The 21,583-nt window shown below is 45.5% G+C and overlaps 1 protein-coding gene across 1 annotated transcript in view; it reads right to left on the bottom strand.

The window, feature by feature from the left end:
* Positions 1 to 21,583, bottom strand: part of EDEM2 (ER degradation enhancing alpha-mannosidase like protein 2) — a 278,489-nt gene that overhangs the window by 223,936 nt on the left and 32,970 nt on the right. The gene's annotated exons all lie outside the window — the stretch shown is intronic.

The raw sequence follows: 21,583 nt of genomic DNA, 5'->3' as shown, positions 1-21,583 counted from the left end.
CAAACATATTCTTTGTTCTTAAGATGATCTCTTTATTTTTGTGCTTTTACAGAGAATCGGCAGATCTTATTTTCTAAAATCAAGTTTCCAAAGTTCAAAGTTGGAGATACAACCAAAACTTTTGTGCTTCATTTAGAAAGTAATATTTTGGGCTTTCTCAAGGCTTATGCAGTATTGATAAAGGTTTTCTCAACTTGTTTTATTTACTGTATGTTAAGCTCACAATGCTGTGACTTATGCGGTCTCTTTAATGTGTGCTTGGGGAAAATGTACATAGAGAATTCATGTAGATATCTTTTGTGCTTCATTTAGAAAGTAGTATTTTGGGCTTTCTCAAGGCTTATGCAGTATTGATAAAGGTTTTCTCAACTTGTTTTATTTACTGTATGTTAAGCTCACAATGCTGTGACTTATGCGGTCTCTTTAATGTGTGCTTGGGGAAAATGTACATTGAGAATTCATGTAGATATGGGGGTGTTTGTGTGGCTTGCACTGATGCTGCCCTTCCTGTACCATGTTCCTGACTGAAACATAAGAGGATGCTGACTTTGTTGTACCTATTCTCTATGTTAAGGATACCTGTACTGCTACAGTATTTGTGGCAAATGTTTCTTGTGAACAAAGCTTGCTCTGCTGACACTTCCATGTGTTCTTTTTTCTGTCTGACTGTGCACATAAGCGTGTGTGCCACTTCATATAATCCACACGTTTTATGTGCAAGAGTAGAGTGCATGGTTATTGCTTACTCTATTCAGGTATCCTTGTGAAGAAACAGTATACCGCTACTGCATTACTGTACCTCTACGCGGCAAAGAAAAGATAGCACTACTACCTCCACTGTATCTTTCCTTCACATTAGCACAGGTAGCAAGCATGGCTACATCCTCTGGTGTTGGCATTTAGCACTTGATGGAAGTTAGCACTGCTGCTGCCTACACTGTGCAAAAAGAACAATTGATGGATAGAATGTTGAAAAATGTCAAACGCTCACCCCAGTACGGAGATATGCCTAAATCCATAATTATTTTGCTCCCCATGCCATTCCAGTTTATACCCAGCCATATGCAAATCAGTTTTGACCCTGCTCCCTATGGGAACAGTCCAGCTCGAACTGCCAGGCCTGGTCCTCCCTGGACTGGTAACAAGCATCCTAGGACCGGTTTCGGGGCATCACTTCTCATCAACCAGGCTAGCTTGACTCCAGTGGCATGGAGAGCTTGGTGCCCACTTCTGGGAATATCCGTCCCACTTGGGGTGATAAATGCAAAAAGAACAAAAGATGGACAGAATGTTGAACATTCACCTGGGCCTAAATCCATTGTATTTTTGCTCCCCATGCTAAGCCGGCCGCTAGAGGGTCCATCACACATATTTCTACAAGACGCTCCTTTCCCCCTGACTGCGGATCGGACTATGCATTGGACTGCCCCCCACATTGCTGAGCACCTTCTTCTGAGGTGCAGTGAGTTGGTTGGCCCTGCCTTGCCCGGAGTATAACACCCTGTGAAGTATATGGGTCCCCTTTGCTGCTGAGGGTCCTTAGGGGCCAACTAGCCCACCTGTTACCTCCAGTAAGCCCCACACAGTGTGATTGCTTAAGAGATAGTTGCAGGCCACTCCCCTTTCTCTAACACTATGCTAACGTGCCTCTCGGTGCATTGCTGGTGGGGAGATGAGGTCCCCTTGCCTTCTGAGGGCCTCAGGACTAAAGTGGACTTCATCCCCCAAGCAACAGTGGGCCAGAAGATGCTTTTGCTGAGTAGTGGAGAATGGGGGCATAGCCTCTGACCACCTCTCAGCAATCCAGCTGTGTGGAACTTACTGGAGGTAACAGGAGGGCTAGTTGGCCTCCAAGAACCCTCAAGAGTCAAGGTGAATTCATCTCCCTACCAATAGTGCGTCAGGAGGTGCATCTGCAGAGTGGTGGAGAAAGTGGGCATGGCCTACTATCAGATCTCAGCAATCTTGCTGTATGGGACTTAATGAAGGTAGTAGGAGGGGCAGTTGGCCCCCATGGACATCCTTGGGGGCCAACTACCTCCTGTTCCCTCCAGTAAGTCTAACACAGCAGGTTTGCTGAGTAGTTGTCAGAGGCCATGCCCCCTTTCTCCACCACTCAGCAAATGTGCCTCATGGCACGCTACTAGTTGGGGGATAAATTCCCCTTAGCTCCAGTGTGACCTTTGAGGCCAAGAAGCCCTCCTGGTACCTCCTGTAAGTCCTAAGCAGCGGAATTCCAGAGAGCTCGGCGGATGCCCAGTACTCTTTCTCCCCCTACTCTGCAAAAGTGCTTGCTAGTTACAAAACCTTAGAACTTCACTAAAGAAAAACAAAGTTTACAAGTACGTTTTAGTTAGCAAATAGAATTTTTTTTAAACTTAGAAATTCACACAAAAAAACAAAGGTTACAGGGGCGCTATAGTTAGGAATTATTATTTGAAAAACATTAGAAATTCATAAAAAAAACAAATGTTACAAGGACGTTATAGTTAGGGTCAGATTTTACTCATACTAAACCAGAGAAATTCAGCCGTTTTAGTTAGTTGAGTTAACTATAAATCGCGCCCCTGCAATGCAGTGCTTATGATCTCACGTATTACATCCCTCATGACATGGTCAGTAACATCACTGATGACCTTTCAAATGAATTTCTCTGACCCCAACTATACTGTCCCTGTAACCTTTTGTTTTTTTAGTGTATTTCTAAGTTTTTTAAATTCTATTTTCTAACTATAACGTCCTTGAAGTATTAGCCTCTCTATTCTACAGAGACCGTGGCAGATGGGAGGCATGGAGGTACCCTGTATTGAATATTACTACATGGCGGCACAGCTACAACATGCAGTCCATTGGTTAGATGACCAAGACAATTGGGAAAAAAGGCTCTTGGAGGGGTCTTTTACAGGAGGTTTGTTGCCAGCGCTATTGATGCTGGGGAGAGGGATCCAGAGACGGTGCCATATATTATTAGGCACGAGGCGGAGTCATGGGGAAATGCAGTGAGAAAAGTGGTGAAACATGCACCATATGCGCCAGACGCACCTGTGTGGGTGGTTACGGGAATCGCTAAAATCACGGAGTCAATGTCCGTACGCAAATGGAAGGCAGGTGGTAGTATGTTGATAGGTGACTTATACCACAATGGCTAGTTCCTCACAAGGGAAAATGCAGTAACCACATTTGCGCTGGGAGCGGGGCAATTCCTACAATACACTAAGATTTCACTATCCCAGAAGAGCACCCGATAACGAGAACTCTACAAGTAATGCAGCAAATGGCACAAGGTCGCCACATGATAACACATCTATATAGGGCACTTAGGGAGGACTTGCTGAGACCTCCACTTCCATTACAAGGCAAATGGAAGGAAGCGATGGGCGGACAAATCACAAAACGATACATGAAGGGTTAAAACTGAGCTGCTACAATGCACGTTTCAAACGTATACAATATAATTACATTCACCAGGCTTACCTCACATCGAAGGCCCTCAGGAACATTTTTCCAGAGCTGGCCGGCGAATGCCACAGATGTAGGCAAACATACGCAGATTTCGTACATGTGGTTTGGACATGTCCACAGGTGACACCCTTCTGGGAAGAAGTGTTGCAAGCAATAACAAAAATGGCATAGAGTGGGAGGTCCCAAGAGAAATCCGAGCAGTTTTATTGGGTCTGCTGCCCTTACCCAAAAGAAGAAGTTAAGCAGGAAATTAGCTCCGATAGGTTTAATCCTTGCAAACAGACGCATTGCGATTGCATGGCAAAGACCAAGGCCCCCCAACCCTAGACAGTTGGTTAATAGTTGGTTAACAGATATGCCTGAATGGGTTACTGCTGAGCGAGTACGAATGAAACTAGTTAGGAAGGATGTCGATCATGAACTCACAGACAGAGACAATTGACTCACAAACCTAATATAAAGTACAACAATAGATACTACACCAATAACAGCATGATATTCCACAAAATTTCAGGAGATGTCCAAATTGGAGGGGGTGTTGGGGGGGTTAAGTTACAATAAAAGGCATGTTTAAGTAGTTGATAACTAAATATGGAATATGTGCATTATCTCACAAAGCTTTGTAAGCTATACTGTTGTAAAAGTACGGTTAAGCAGTTATATTCTGGGTGACACAAACCCACCGCACTCATGTACACTATTGTCGTTGGAACCTTGTATTCCCATTTTTTATGAAATGCCAATAATTTTTTTTTTTTTTTTTTTAAAGTCCTTGTAACCTTTGTTTTTTTCAGTGATTTTTGTGAGAAAAAGAAGAAGAGAGAGAGAGATAGAGAGAGAGAGAGAGTGCGCATGTGTGTGTGAGAGTGAGAGATTGAGGCACTAACTGCCTATAATTAAGCAATTTGTTATATGCTGTACATGTGTAATCAATACTAACGAAAGCAACTTTTATAAATAAAAAAATGTGCACTTGAATGAATGGAATGCACTATGCAATGGGAGCACAGCAATAGAAAAAGCAAAGTATACAAAGCTATTAAAGGAGCATAATAGTTTAAAAGCGCAAAACAATTAAATATATGGAAGTACTTATCCATTGGCTACTGAGAAGAGAAGAAAGAGGGAGCTGTTAAGATTCAATGGTTATTGTGGACGATAGACTCCAAATGTTCATTGCGATTGCTTATACTGTGTGTTTTCTCCTCCATTTTCTGGTCTTGTGAAACGGAGCTTGTTAAAATGGTTGGGTGTCTAAAACAAATTTCACCTTAATGAGGCACCTCTATAAAAATAAAAATCTGTACTACTATTATAAAGAGAGAACTTGCACCTTTTGACCATGTATATTCGGGAACCACAGCGCCAATCTACACATCCAATACATCTATGAAAATGTCAGGGTGTGTAGATGGACATAGGCTATATACAGGTAAGGAAAGGGAAAGTGAGACTGTGATGCAGGGGGAGGAAAGAAGGAGGCAGCAGTAAATGAAAATGTCGGGGCGGGAGGGGGCGCGAGTGAGTCTGGGCGGGAGGGGGGCGCGAGTGAGTCTGGGCGGGAGGGGGGCGCGAGTGAGTCTGGGCGGGAGGGGGGGGCGAGTGAGTCGGGCGGGGGGTAGTCGGTGCGGGAGGGGCGGGAGCGGGTGTACTGCCCCCAGTCCCTTTCTGCCCCAGGCAATGCTGGGGCGGGCTGCTAGTTAGAATATATATCCAGAGGCACTGGAATTATGTGATTCTGGAGCAGTCTATTATTTTCTGCCTAGCTATGGATGTACCACATTTCACACAATAAATCATCTGTTGCATAGTTTACATTTTCCGGTTATATAATTTAGTCAACCCTGTCGAATAATTTGCTTCTATAAATGTTACTTTGATACTATTGGAAAATAAGTTGTTTTTATTTTATAGTTGATTTCTTGAAAGAAATTGAATAAAGCTTTATTGAATTGAATTATAGTTATGTCTAAGGGATCAGTTGCTTTACAACACATTTTTATTGCATTTAAAAAAAATTAGAAATACTTCCTAGTATTAAATTTAAATAAAAAGACTATCAACATACATCAGTATTAAAAGTGCTTTGCGCACGAATGGGTCCCATAATCCCAAATTACAGTATTCTATAGAAACAAAGGGCCATGAATAAATTTGTGAAGGTGGGAGTCAAAAAAGTGACTTTTCCTCTCCACCATACAGAATATAACTGACTGGAATTACATCAAACGTGGCACAAAAGCAGAACTTTACTCAAGCAAGTGCAATTGCTTGATTTGATGTATAATTGGTACAGTAGTTACCGAGGTGAATCGGCAGTGCCCGTACCTTCTATTTGGTGGTCCCTCCAGTGGTCGGGTCCCTCCCCTACATCTATGAAGTAACACTTCTCCTTAATTGAGGTGGAATCGCACCTCTGGTTCTTCATACGGGCTCAGACATACACCATTTGGACATCCCCACTTTACGGGGAGTCCCCCCCACGGTCCTCATCCTCTGGGGACCCCATCTGTTCATTTTATAGTCCTGAAGAAGTGCCGCTCGACTTTTGAGCTCAGGCGGCACGAAACATGTTGACCACACACACATAACAGCTACCCTGGTACCTTAAGACCTCTTGGTAGCCCCACTGTTTTAACTTAGTTCTGGTCCCATTTTTTGAATTAAAACATTTGTGGGTCCGGTGACTATTTCAAGTCACCGAGGAACTTTGCACACACCATTGATCACTTATTTTTAGCCCTCATACACCCTTCACATACGGCATCCTCAGATCAAAAGAACTCCGCCAAAGAAGCCACCAAGCAAGTCAGACATTGCAGCGCCGGTCTGACGAGAAGTGCCCTATGTTGAAGCATGCACCATAACAGGTGTGTGAGGACATTACGATCTGAAATTGAGATCTCCCAGTGACTTGAACACTAGTCAGATAGCAACCTGAAGTACATCTGCTCATTAGAGGAACAGACTCCTTTCTGCGATTTTGTTATGTGGTGGGTCTACATGCCTTCTTAAGGAGAAACATACATTCTTGAGGTGGCTTAAGATAACCAAACACTAGGACCTCAGGAGACACATCGCTAGATGGAGCTTCCTCTGGTTTGTATATCTGATTGCACCATGGTTCTGGGTAAGAAGGTCCTGCCTGTTGGGAAGCTTCTAGACGGGATCCACTGACTGCTCAAGAAGGGTCGTGAACTGGGATTGTTTGGCCCATGTGGGAGCCACTAGGATGAGAGTGAGGGATGTTTTCTGGAGCTTCCAAACCGAGTGAGAGAGGAGGAAAGTCATAGGAAAATGTCTCTTACCAGTTCATCTATAGAGCATTACCCATGACCTGTGGGCATGGAAGCCTGGAAGCGAAGCTTCAGTGTTTTGGGTGGTGGCAAAGAGGTCAAAGTCGGGGAAACCCCCAATGAAGGAAGTAGGATATTTGAGTGGAGTTCCCACTTGTGGGCTTGTTGCCGCATTCTGCTGAGCAGATCTGCAAAGTCGTTGTACACCCCTGAAAGGTACTCCACTAGGAAATTAGCTTTACGGTGAGGAGCCCAACACCAAATACTCAGGGCTAGTGTTGACAGCTGCCTAGAGTGTGTGCCTCCCTGCTTGTGAAGGTAATACATGGCCGACATGTTGTTTATCTTTTTAAGGACAATTTTGTGCTAAACCTGGTGGAAGAAAGCTTTTAGTGCCAGCTATGTGGCCAGTAGCTCTAGGTAACTGATGTGGAAGCTCTGTTGGTGCAAAGTCCACACACCCTGTATGGTCATTTGTTGCAGATGTGATGACATAATATCTAGAAAGTGCATCACTGATCTGACCATTAGGTGGCAATGTGGTTGAAAAAGAGGCAATAATAGTTCGAAAGCTTGGATCCGTGCTTGGATGGGATATGTTTTACTGGTGACTGTATTGAGCACGGCACCCAGGAAGGGCTGGATTTATTTATTTATTTATTTATAACACTTATAAAGCGTGCTAATACCAATCGGTGTCCTGGCGCTGAAGTGGTAACTCCCTGAGATTGGACCTCCTGGGCTAGAGGGGTTTAAGGTGAGACTTGACTGAGCTGGGCGGCCACCACAGCGAGACAATTTGTAAATACCCTGGGTCTGTAGTGACCCTGAAGAGTAGCACTTTGAACCGATAATGTTGGCTACTTACCACGTACCACAAGTAGCGTAGGATAGCCTTCCATCCATAATTTTCATGGACTGTCCGAAAATTAGCCCTAGCGACCACTGTCCACGATTGATATATGAAAGGCCAGCATTTGTACGTAAAGAAATGCAAATGTGTGCAACTGATTAATTGGCAAATATAAAGGCAGCTTGGGAGGAATTAATTGATGGAGTCACTTGAAGCTTCCTGATGACAAGATATTTGTTTTCTTTTTTTAAAGGTATTGTAAGGGTGTTCCAAGCGGAGTTATAGAGAGTGTGCTTTTAATGGACAGTTATAAAAGCTTTCTGCACTAGGTATAATCTGCATATAACTGAAATCTATACATTAGAAGCACTTTATCTTTAACCTAAATGTATATGAGTATTTAATGTTAGCCTATAATATATACTGAGTATAATGCACATTTAAAATAATGACTTAAACATTTGCAGTGCTTTCAGAGATCCTGACAGAGACAGAGGAAGCACACATGCGGCTGGACAGAACGCTTAAGACCAGCAGCCCTTCCAGATCTCAGGGCTATCCGAGATATTCTGACTTGTGTGCACCACTTAAAATGAAAGCTAGGCATTTTGACTGTGGCATGAATCATGGTGGGGATCAAGTTCAGGGGAGCCAATATCAGGCAATATAAAGATTTGTCCAATACCACACTCCTAAAGCGCAAGCTTCTCCGAAAAGCAACATCTTTTCTCCAGGACGAAGGTATAAAATACAGACACAAAGCACCTATTTCGACCTGAGCCTCTCAGACTCTACAAAGAAGGGAATATCCCCACTGACCCACCGCCACAGGAGAGTTGGCAGCGGGTGTTGGACCAGGGTCACATCCAAGAAGTATGCCCATAAGCCATCCATGTAGGAAATCCAGTGTGAAAGGTACATGTGGGTCGCCTAGTGGATAACAAGATTTCATTGAACCTTGGTTTTGTCAGCTTCTTGAGAATCTGTTGACCCTCTGACCAGGATACTCTGGCTTCACATGAGTACTGTATAGTCAGGGCCACTGGAATTATGTGGCAGAGTTGCAGTAAATAATTATGAGCCACGAAAAGCCAAGTTATGGGGCATATGTTGTGGTAGTATTGCTTCATTATTTTGTGGTGTTTAGGTCTCACCTGAGCCAGCGCATGCGCTGCTCTGGCGAGACATTTAGTAACCGGGTTTTCAAAGTGCTACCTAAGGCTTTTGCCGGCCTCCAGCGTGTGGTTACGCGCGCGTGGACTTGCACGGCTGCCATCTAGCTTTCTGTAATGGCTCATTAAGCCTTACAGCGCGTGTATCCCCTCTCCTGCCTTCTCCCACTCCCTCCTCGTCAGCTTCATTTTCCTTTCAGTGGCCAGCTTTCAGTGCTCTCTCAACGCTCCTCCGCACCTCCCCCGCCGCGTCTGCGTTAATTTGAAACATATGCGCTTTCTTTTTCGCTACCACTGCCCAGCCTCATCCTCTCATCGGCTCAGCCTGACCAGCGCACCTTCCTTTGCCTTCAAGAGCTTACCCCAGCCATTCTAGCACCCACATGCACAACACGCCACATGCACATACGACATGCACACACAGCCCTGGAGGGCCCGCAGCGAGAAACCAAGCACTTGGCCCGTAAGTGCCGAGCACGGGCAACTTGAACCTCAGAAGCAGGCAGCAGATGGCAATGCTGATTTATTTCACAGAAGACGCAAACTAATTCAAACATTTATCTACATTAAACTCATCTTGTCAGGCCCCTCTAAGTGCTGCATAGTGACGAACCCTGCCCTGAACCTAGGTTAGCGGAGGGGTCCAGTATATAACAGGGCACAAACACTAAAGGCGGACTAGCCCGGGCAATTAGTGAGCAGCTGCGTGCGCCCGCAGCCAGCGACGACAATCCTCAAGTCTCGCACTGCAAGTTATTAGCTCAGATCCCAGACTTTCACAGCCAAGTTCTAGGACGCAGGACAATTTTATGGCTCCTCGGCATATGGCAGACCATTAAAGCAAAAAGCGCTGTGCAACCACCAGAGCACAATGCCATTTCAGCCTCCACCGCAGCGTCAAATCAACAACACATGGTCCCGATGGCACAATGATCGAGCCGTGCAACACCTCGCAGAAACTCAAGGCCTGAGCCTTTGCTAAGGGTGTGTGAGGCAAAGTTTACTGTGCTCCTAGGGGAGGCTTTGACTCAGGGTGAGCTTTTTGCAGTTTTATATAGCGGGAACTCGAGCCAAAAGTATTGGAGCTTTTTACACAACCTCATTACACAAGGTCACATTCAATGTTTTTTCTTTTTTGTTTAATGGCATGGGAGATTAAGTGATTTGCCCAAAATCACAAGATGCTGAGCCATCTCCAAGACTTGAACCTGCTTCCACAGTTCCAAAGTTGGCAACAATGGCTGTTTAGCCACATCCTCGCAGCGCAAAGGTGTGTTGCACAGATAGGGTGTGCTTCATGGCCGCTGTGCGCTGCGAGGGGTGTAAAGAGTAGACCAGGCGTGCAGCAGGGCTATGGGTGCAGCTAGTGAACTGCGTATGATATACTGTCAGCAGAAAAATAAGGTCTCTGGATTTTGCGGTTACGGAGCTAACCCATTAGAATTTGGTTTTCGAGGTGTTTTGATTTTCTGGGTGTGACCTCAACACTCCACTTTCAAGCGATCGTAGGTAAAGTAATCAGGCCCACTTTTTGAAGCTCACACAGTCCGTTTCATGCAGAGAGCCATTCAGAAGTAGGTGCTTTCAATTGTGTTTAGTTATGCAACATGACAGCCAACACATGGTTTGCAAGGGGCATTTTCCTCACAAGCTTTTCCCAAGGCCAAAATATTACTGCACTTTTTTGTTTCTTCCCTAAGTTGGCCTGATTGAATAATATCACGAGTCCTATGTGGGCTGGCCTCAATTAGGCCTTGGAAGCATGTCAGTGTCTGGGCATATGGTGTATAGTTAGAGCCTTTTGTGAGCTGTGGGTGTGGTGCTCCATGCAGGTGACTAGGGTATGATGAATAGCTACGGTTCCATGAAGGGTAGACTATTGTTTGAACTAAACAAAATATTAAAGGTACCTCCTCAAAGGGGGTTTGTTAAACCTATAGAGATGTACTGATCGCTGCGGCGGGCGCTGGCGCCCGCACCACTTTCAAAGCCGGGCTTGTTTACAAATTATCTCCATTCGTTCACTTTAGTGTGGTTCTGCTTTATTCATCTATTTACACATTCTGCTTGAGCTTTACAGGCAGTGTTTCCCCATCTTACCGCACACATGTCCATGCGTCTTTCTCTCATCCCTCTCGCCCCGCCCCCAACGCGTATACTCTCTTGTTTATTGCCAATATTTCTGCTTTCACTCTATTTCTTAATTTTGTCTGCCTCTCTCTACAACCCTCTCCACCCAGACCCCTCCCCCCACCTCGTGGTCCTCTGCCATTCTTCTGTGGTCCGTCCCTCTTTCACCGTTTCCCCCCTCTCTCCTCACCCCCCCCCTGAGACCCGTCCCTTATCATTCATTCTCTCTCTCTCTCTCTCCCTAGTTCTCTCTCTCATTTTTCCATGTCACTCTCGCTCTCTCTCTCTCTTTTCCCCTCCCTCTCTCCTTCTTCCGAGGTCCCGTACTTGTCACTCTTTCTTCCTCTTGCTTTCCTTCTGTTTCTTGCTCTCTATCACCGACTGCTTTCCAGTTTCCGATTGTTTCTTCGTGTCTCTCCTTGCACTCTTTGTTTCTGGGTCTTTCCTGCCGCTCCGTGTTTCTGCTCCCCTCGGTTCCACTCTGTGTGTGCGTGTGTGTGTCCCTCTCTCCCCCAAACTCGTTCCTCGCTCCCCTTATTCCCATCTCTCATTCCCTGGCTTCTCTCCTCTACCCTTGCCCCTCTCCTGTCCCATTGCCACCTCTCCCTTCTCTAAATCCACTTTCCCTCGCTCCCTCCCCCATCTTTCTTATTCTCCTCTTTACTCCTAAAGTAAATCGATAAAAAGCGTATTATTTAGCTAATTTGAGGCTCCTCGTCCAACAGGTTTCTGCTTCTTAACACATTTCTCCTTCCTGCCCTGGTGGGTGCACTTTGAGGGGTCAGGGGTCTCGCCCTGCAGACCCCACCCATGCCAGGAGGGGCATAAGGGGGTCAGTGGGGTGGGGGCATCTGTGGGGGGGTCCTGCCTCCCTCTACTCAAGTCCTGCTGAGGATGGAGACAGTTTCCACCAGACATGCCCTCTCATTACTGACATACTAGTTGTTCATGTGGACTATTTAAACATTTTGAGGAATCCTATCTCCGGAACTCCAAGGGCTGGCGAACAATGGCCCACTGTGCGCACCGTACAATGTTAACCATTTGTTCCCCCGCAGGAGAGGACGTCCTGAAAGTAATATGACCATTCTTGTATGTCAATGCACACAAGTACTGCCTGTGTGCATGCGTGTGCGTGGGGGATGAGGCATGCTCGGCCGTGCTGGCAGGCCCCAGAGGTGGCCTTGTGTCCGTCAGCCTGGCAACCTCCGGGTGCTGTCAGAACAGGAGACAGGCGGATCACAAGCTCCCAGCATGACGCGTCAAGCAGCTCCTGCTGATACAAGTTTGTGTGTTTTGCAGAACACTGCAGGGCACATCTGGATGCTGTTTTTCGGCCACCTAGACATCCGGTAGTGAGGTCAATAAGCGCATTTGGCTTGTTCTGCACCGACACAATAGACACAAGCATTGGCATAGCCAATAGGTCTCGCCTTTGGGACCATATACGTGTTTAGCCATGCAACAGTTGATGTTGTTGGACCAAGGATATAGTGCTGCATAACTAAATACTTATAAGGTCCCAAAAGCGAGACCTATTGGCTATGCCAGTGCTTGTTACATTTAGAAACACTCTTTGAGGATTGGTCGCACCTCATTAGTAACAGTTTAACACCCAAATGTAGCAATAAGCAACAAAAAGGGGACCAGTCAACCTTTGCAAATGGCCTTCCACTGTGCAGGAACACACGCTGCGTTTTACTACCTTTTAAACCGTCTGAGCTAGAGAAAAAATATTTTTGGGACAAAACATGCAGATTATGCAGCAGCTGAGGAATTATGTGGCAATTTCAGCACATGTTTAATTATGTGAAAATTGCAGCGGCCGCACAATCCCATAATTCTAGTGGCCCAGTGAGAAATGGATCAAGTAAGGAATTGTAGGTTGACTTGGATTACATTTTTTATAGATATTTGTGATGGAAGCAGCAGCTGCAGGCTAGAGATATAGGGTTGGAAGATGGGATAGCTCTTGTTCCCTCAAATCTATCATGGCAGAGTTATAGAGACTGTAGTTTGGGGGCGGGTTTGGTTTCTAGGTTTAGAAGTTTGTGGAGAGTTCATTTTAGCATGTCACTACGGTACATACACTCAACAGCCACCCTCACATGAGAGGATCACACAATCCTGTGCTACTAGGTTGGACTGCTCTACGAGCTATCCACATGACACTACCCTTGTTAATTATGGTTAAGAGCATGAGTTTCAAAGTAGGGAGCCTTAATACAGCAGCAAAATGTATAGCACTTTGCCAAATCCTTAGGGAGGCCCAGGTGATAACTGCCTCCTCCAGAAAAAACACTTGCTCAAGCAGGGCTGGTGGCGTTTCAGATCTAAATGGTTTCATAACCATTTTTTTCTACCTGTTCGATAGAAAAACCAGGGGTGGCCATATTGCTTTCCAACACTTTCATGGGGAGAATCCTGGGTCCAACCACAGAAATGGAAAAGGGGCTATTGGCTTCACATGCATCCCTAAATGATCCCTTCAAATAAGCGGTGGCTTACCCTTCCAATAAAAATAATGGAATAGTTCCCAAGAGATGCTGTAGGAAATGTGTTGTCAACATCAAACAGAGAAATACTGATAGGATGTAACCTCAACACGGTTTTTGACACACAGTTAGGCAGATCGGTACAAAAGCAAGGCCAAACTTAGGAATTATCCCATGGGTGCCAAAAATAGTTACAGGACTTGGGGCTCATGCATTCATCACCACCATAGACTACGCTTTTTATTAAGCTTCCAGACTGACCTTTGTAAGATTAGATTATTTCCTGGGCATCACTCACACACACTCAATAAGGCAGGTCTGAGTTAGATAGGCGTATTGGCCCTCTTCAACCATACACAAATATTCTTCTTCCTGAGGGATTCTAAAGGGGAGGAAATTGAATAATCGCCTCCTAATTAAAGAAAAACTTTACAGCTCTATTCAAAAGTCCTTCCAATTAAATGAAACTCTCAAAGTGTGTATCACATAAATAAACGGCACCCTAAGGAATTGCGAGGTGTAATATACTTCCCATATCGACCAATCTCAGAAAGGGATGGGAGGCAAAATGAATCCAATTGGAGGGTAATGTTGAACCCTTCTAAATCAGAAGATAAGCACTCAGCTGCATGAGGAAATGGCGCCAACTAACAGCTTAGACAGCAGTCCAAGACTTTAGATTTTGGGAAAGCAGAGTATGCACTTTTGCGCACCCACCAACCATTTTACAAGTGAGGCAACAAATCATGGAAATTATTGCCATGCAAACTCAGGGCTAGGATTCATGTTTAAAGGTTATTTGAGATTATCTCTTCTACAGGCGAGAACCTCTTCTCTGATAGGGAGACTGCCCAGGATTTTAGGGCCTTTTATGAAACCCTATACTCAGCAGTGAGGTTTGAGGATCTGGATGCAGGGCCTCATCTGAAGGCACCTGTGATGCCCTCTCAGACCTAGATACATAATTAAACTGCAGGTCCCTAAGACCCTGGCACCAGAAGGCTACATAGCAGGGTTCTATAAAGACTTCTGCCCTGCAGCAGCACCAATCTTCACATGAATCTACAACTTGGCTCCGCTGCTATTTCCGACACTATTAGAGATGTTGTTTTAACAGTGATATCCAAACCAGGGAAGGACCCAAAAGCTTGCATCTCATACCTGCCCATCTCACTTCTCAATGTTGAGGCAAAGACCCTCACGGGTATCTTCACGTGCTGCTCAAACTGTTCATGTAGGGACCAATTGACCCAGATCAATGAGTTTTCTCCAGACGAAAAAAGTAGATACAACATTAAGCAAATACGTCATATTTTAGACAAAATCACCCACACCAAGACACCAGCCCTCCTAGTGTCGACCAACACTGAAAGGGCGTTTGACCGTGTGCATTGACCTTTTCCACAAAGATACTGAGCAGACTTAGAATGTTCCCCAAATTTAGAACCTGGGGCCTGAATGGCTACCACAGTCGAAGCTAGGTTCAAGGTCAATGGGGTGCTGTCAGACACCTTCATGACATCTAGGGCACAAGGCAGGGCTTTCTCTTATGACTGCTTTTATTTGCAATATATATGGAACCCTTAGCTGAGAATATAAAAGCGAACCTTAAATTTACAGGGATCACCACTGGCAAGCTTGAATACCAAGTAGCGCTGTATGCAACGGATGCAAACCTCACTCTGACAAATCCTACTCCATCATTTGAAGCCTTACTGTCTGAACTTGACTCTTTTGGGAAACTCTCAGACTTCATAAACAATCCCCTGAAATCACTGGTTTGGAACATTTTGATCCCAAAGGAAATACATGTCAACAGGCAAATCTCATCCCCATGGGCTTGCACAAAGTAATATATCTCATATCTGGGAATCAAACTCTGTTCCTTCCTGGGGAAAAAAGACACCCTTAATTATAGTGACTTTAAAACCCTTGCTCACAGGCATCTTCCGTCATGGCATATTGTGGGTCTTTCTTGGTTAAACAGAATCACAGCAATCAAGATGACTCTCCTCCCCAAGCCCATTTATGTATTCCAAACCCTGCCTCTACAACCCTCAATAAAAACCTTGGAGAAGGTAGAGAAGCCAATGGAGAACTTTATGTGGACGAATGTAGAATGATATAGGTGCAAGTCTGTAACACACTTTATTTAAAAAAAAAAAGAATTTAGAACCAAATTGTATTCATTTTAGCATCACAAGGTATCATCCAGCAATGAGAAAGTCGTATCATCACATATGTATCAGAACAAGTCGCTACATAACACAGTCACAAATACCAGCATCTTCATTCATGTGGTAATCCATGGCACGCCCACTACCCACCCGATTTCTTTACGTGCTTTTGGAGGACAGCCTCCCTCCTCGTATTTTGGTTTCTGCTGGTGTACACAGCAGTTAACACCTTTTCTCCAGATCACAAGACAGTGGGGTTTCTGGCGTTTCCAGGTATGGTGAGGTATCTTTTAACAAATAAGGAAACCACCCCTATAAAGATTCTTTCGGCCTGTGGACCCCCTACTTCCTCCAGGAGACTCAGAAGTGCCACCCAGGGACCCAAGTCTATGTGGCAACCAAGCACATCGGAGACCTTACGGCCCCACCCCAAAGTGGCAATAAGGCCCGGCAAGACAAAAGAAAAAAGTCAGCAGCACGGAGCGAGCATCTCACACACTGCCTGCGCCTCGGGGTTCATCCGCTGCAACTGCTGATGGGTCAGGTATGTCATATGGAGGTAGTTAATTTGGATCGTATGAAGATGTGAAGAAATCGTCTGTTCTCTTGGCGCCAAGCATGCCTCCCTCCAGTCTTCATCATCAAGCTTTCCCATACAGCCCTTCCAACTCTCCCAGAGAAGGAGAAAATGATCAGGACGTTGATCAACAGGGATCGATAGAGAGTTGATACAGCTCACTTAACCAATCTCATCATCTTAGCTTCAAGGGGACTGTATTCAGGAATATGAGTATCCACCTGGAGGTGGAACAATAGAGGGTGATGAACCTGCAAGTATTGAAAGAACTGCGTATGGGTAACTGTAGTGCTCCCGCACTTCCTGAAAGGACATTAGCGTCCCATTGCGGGGAATATTTCCCCTATGGAGGTGATTTTGATATGGTTCCATCTGGCATACCCCAGAAATCCAGACACCAGCTCAAGCCAGGTTCCCTGCCACAGTGGCATCATGTGCGTAATGCGGCAATTCCAACCAATAAGGTGCAAGGCTGCTCTCCAACAGAGCAGTGTCACTCAGTGTACAGGAGGGAGTTGTTAGAAGTATTGGGTTGCATAGGAGTGGCCGAGGATGCCCTCTAGACCAGCGAGGTGTAATTCGAGAAGGTATTCCGGATCACCCCACCCCCTGGTGAATCATTCGTTGATCAGGACCAGATGTGCCTCCAAATAGTAGCCGTGGAGGTCAGGCATGCCACGGCCACCACAGAATGGGGATTTTCATGCAGATGCAAAGGTCACATGGTGTCGCCCCCCCCTCCCATCCGCCCCATCACCCACAAGAAGGCTGGCATTTTCAAAGTCAGGGATCTAAACTATGTCCGATGGATCGGACAGGGGAAGTTTGTCTGGAGATACAAGTATCGGGGAGACACATTTTTGAGACAGCGAAGCATTCAATTGGATTGAAGGGCAGTCGACTCCACCTACCTAACTCTCTATCCAAAGCCGATGCAAGGGGAAGAAATTTAATGGACCAGGCCAAATCCAGAAGACCGGAGATATGGACACCAAGATACCTAAAGGAGTTGTGTCACACTGGTATCTCGAGGCACCAGTGCCGCTCAGCGGCCTCCCCAGCCACCACCACCAAGAGTGATTTGCCTCTTTTAATACGCAAACTGGATTTCCTCTCCTTAAAGACAGAGGATTTCAAGGCATCTAGACCAGAGGACTGTGGGTCGCCCAGGAAGAGCAGAACACTGCCTGCATTTAGAGCAATGCGGTCCTCCACTCCACCCTCTTACTGCCATCCGCAAACTTGTGCATCACACTGCATCAGGCGTGTCAAAGGCTCAACTGCTAGCGCAAAAAATAGGGGGAGAGGACAACCTTGACAAGAGCCTCTGTGTATCAGGAAGGGCTGAGGGAGGACTCAGTTGATACGGAACTGAGCAGTAAGGGTAGGGTGTTGTAGAGAAGACCTACAAGTCTTCTGAAGGTGGGTCTAAAGCTGGCCTGTTGGAGAACGACAGTCAAGAAATCCCACAAAGCTGTGTCAAAGGCATTCTGGAAATCAACAAGGAGGAGTAGGGCCAATTGCACTCTCCTAGTGCAGGGCCGGGTGCTCTTGCCGGGCATAAATCTGCATTGGTCTCTATTGGTCTGGGTGGTCAATGATGGATTCAACCCAGGTCTGTGACTGGGGGTGAGTGTCTGAAAAGTTTCAGCGATCCGTTCATTATCTCCTTGTGTTTCCTTTGTTCGCCCTAAGTTGGCAGGGTATGCCCAAACGTGGGTCCCTTGCTCACTTTGCCACTGGATTCAAGCTAGCCTGGTTGATGAAGGGTGTCACCCAGAAACCGGCCCCAGGATGCTTGTTTCCGGTTCAGGGAAGACCTGGCTTGGCAGTTCGGGTTGGACTGTTCCCATGAGGCACAGGGTCAAGTCTGGTTTGCATAAAGCTGTGCTTGAACTGAGGTGGCAAAGTGAGCTAAAGAATGATGATGGATTCAACCCAGATCTGTGCCTGGTGGGGGCGGGGGTGTTTAAGGGGAGTGTCTGAAAAGTGTCAGCGCTCCGTCCATTATCTCCTTGTGTTTCCTTCGATCAATGTCTGGCTCAGTCTAGTCGCCAGGACTTTTGCGAAGATCTTAATCTATGTGTTAATGAGGGAGATCAGCCAGTAAGAAGAACACTATTCAGTAGGTTGGTCAGATTTGGGGATGACCAGTATAGTGGCATTATCAAGATCTGGGGGGGGGTCATTTTTCAATGCCTCTGCATAGAGAGCTCCGAGTGCGGAATAAGATGTGTGCAGTACAGTTTAAAAAGCTTGACGGGCAAGCCGTAGGGACCTGAGGCCCTCCACGGATTTTAAGTCTGATATGGCACTGTCCTCCTCAGCAGGTAGCCGCTGATACAATACTCGGGCGAGGGAGTCTAGGATCGAGGGTAGGGCATATAACCAAGGAGTGGTGCCTCATCCTCCCGTGTGGGGGCCAGTAGTGCCATGTAAAGGTCCGGATAGTAAGAAGCGAAGGCCTGTGTGATCGCAGGTAGCACCTCACAAACAATCCCAGAGGGGTCCCTAATGGCAGGCACTATCCTGTTGAAGAAGTCGCGAGTTGCCAGCCAGTACAGCAGTTGACCGGATTTATCTCTGGACTCATATTCTCTGCGTCAATGCTTTTCAGCACTGCCTCGCCTCCTCCAGAGCTATTTAGTGCAACTTAGCGCGCCCCAGTACCAACTGGCATTCTGTGTCCTCTGCGTCCGAACTACCAGGGTGAAAATTTGGTCTTCCAGTTCCACCACTTGCGCCAGCGGGCGCTGTTCCTTCTTTCTCACATGTCTTTCAACCAGGCATCGCAGAGTTTGCTTGCTGGCCCCCTATAAGGTTCCCTCCGAGCACATTAAGCCATCATTAGTTCAGAAGTAGGTCTGAAGTTCCTCCTCCAGAAGTCTGCACAATTCTGATCCATCAGGTGCCATGCACTGAATCGTTAAATCAGACGGAGGGAGTGCAGGCGGACACCTCACTTCAGGAGGAGGTGCCCGCAAACAGATATGCCGCACTAAACTCCATGACATGTAACCCCTCATTCACATCTGCGGCTCAGGAGAAACCTTTATCGAATAGCAGGAAGCAAACAGCAAAATAATTGGAGAGAAGTTAGATGTTAAGGGGATACAATCCGTTGAACAATTAAAGAAACAGTATAGGGTACCCAAAAAGGAATGCCTATTCGGCACCGGGTCATAAAGACCACTTTCAAACACAATCTAGACCTTTTACATCATTTGAGAAATGGGTCATAACCAAGAAGAGCACAAACACCTATCTGTCTGATATCTACAAATGTTTACAATACCCTCCCTGGAAAAGTCCCACACAAAGGAGAAGGCAACTGCAACTGGAGCGCTCCCTCGCTGAGAAGGAGTGGGCCATATCTTTCACAGATAAACAATACTGCACAGAGTGTAGCGGGGAAGGAGGCAATGTTAAAGATTGTCAATAACTGGTATTACACCCCAGCTCTGATGCACACATAGAACCCCACTAATTCAGACCAGTTGGAAGCAACAGGGGGCACAGGTACTTTAACACAACTGCTGTGGAGATGCCCAAAACTAAAGAAGTCATGGCCGATATAAATACTAAATTTAACGCAGACATTCCACAATTTCCCGCGAATGTTCTGCTTGCTCTCCCTAATAGACAGGCTTATCCCCTCCGCTCAAATAGAAGGAAGGCCATATTGATAGCATTGTGTACAGCTAAACAGGTCATCATGGTCCTCTAAGGGTTCTGACTATGTTCCAGATCCTAGATCCTAGGTTTGTAGACTCTGGGATGTCTAGGTATAGAAACACTCGCATCTGTTTTGGAGCATAAGCTAGACTGATACGAAAGAATCTGGGCCCCTTGCAAATCGTTCTTGGCAGAAGATTTCTGAGAACTTTCTAGTCCACAATACATGAACACTTTGCAGCTCAGCCGAGGCCAGGGCCTCGAGGCCACTGAGGACACCAACTGACCCCTTTTTTCATACGGGATCCAGCAGGAAATGGTTGTAATATAAAGGGTAAGAATCAACCCCCGGTGGCTGTGAAAGGGACTCTCCTTAGTTCATATTGTTTTGTTTTGTTGATTTTAATCTTCTTTTTCCTTTACCATTCAAATTTGACTTATCCCCACCAAGATCAAGAAGTAGCCAGAGATAGTACTACCTTAGAACGTCCCAAAGGTATTTTACGATTGCCCATTGCCCAGCTCAATAGTCAGCTGCTCACTGACAAAAATATAAACATTAAGTACATACACATAGATGCAACCACAATGTAGCAGTGTAAATAGTACATTTAAAAAGCCAGTAAATGAGTCCTGGTCAATGTATTTGGTTTCTTTGATTTATTGTTCTTTTCGGTTTTTCTTTCTTTTATTCTCAAAATAACGCAGCCAAAGTGTTTCACCATAAAAAAGGCTTCATCAGGGCGTAATTTGGTAGCCTTTCAAAAGTACAGTAGCCTTTCAAAAGTACCAAAGATTTCTCTTCTGTATGTGGTCAAGCTTGTTAGGCTCTATCTCTAATGTTAGAGGTATTAAAACCACAGTCATCAAAAAAATTCCATTAACGCGGTGATATGGGCAATGTTACGCACATGCATGTGTCATCAGATCCCCACTGATCTGGAGCAGATGGGAAAGACGCCTTCGCGTACTGAGGCACTATATTTAGTAACTTCCTCCACACGTTACCAACTTCTCCCCACCAGCCTGCTGATTGTAGGTGGGTGTATGTGTCAACGGATTTAAAACAATAAAACACAAGCCTTGGTAAAGCCAATAGGTCTTGCCTATGTGAGATCTACTGGCTATGCCAATTTTTGTTAACCATTTTGTAAAACATCTGTACAAAACGATTATTTATGAACACAATAATATCATTATATGATAACTTTTGTGTGATATGGAATGGCATGTCATATAGTATGGTATATTATGGTATAGCTGGTCATGGTATAATATGGTGTTGTATTACCCTATTACTGTCATTGTATAATATGGTATGGCCTGTCATTGTAAAGTATGGTATGGTGTGCCTTTCGCTGTACAGTATGGTATGGTATGGTCTATCATTCAATAGTATGGTATGGCCTGTCATTCTATAGACTGGTATCTTATGGTTTGTCATTGTATATGGTGTGGCATTGCATGGTCTGTCATAATGTGGCCTGTCATTGTATAGTATGGTATGGTTTGCCCTTGTATGGCATTATGGTATATCATTGCATGCCATGCCATGGTATGACATAGCCTGTCACTGTATAGTATGGTATGCCTGTCATGGTATGCTATGGTATGGTATGGCATGGCCTGTCATTGTACATGGTATGGTATGGTATGGTATGTATTGCCTGTCATTGTATAGTATGGAGTAGAATTGGTTGCCATAGTATAGAATGATAGTATAGGATGATACGCTGGTCATTGTAT

This window comes from Lissotriton vulgaris, chromosome 7 (assembly GCF_964263255.1).
Source record: "Lissotriton vulgaris chromosome 7, aLisVul1.2, whole genome shotgun sequence".
NCBI lineage: Eukaryota > Metazoa > Chordata > Amphibia > Caudata > Salamandridae > Lissotriton > Lissotriton vulgaris.
Note: the sequence above shows the minus strand (reverse complement) of the source record. Positions and strands in the feature narration are given on the sequence as shown.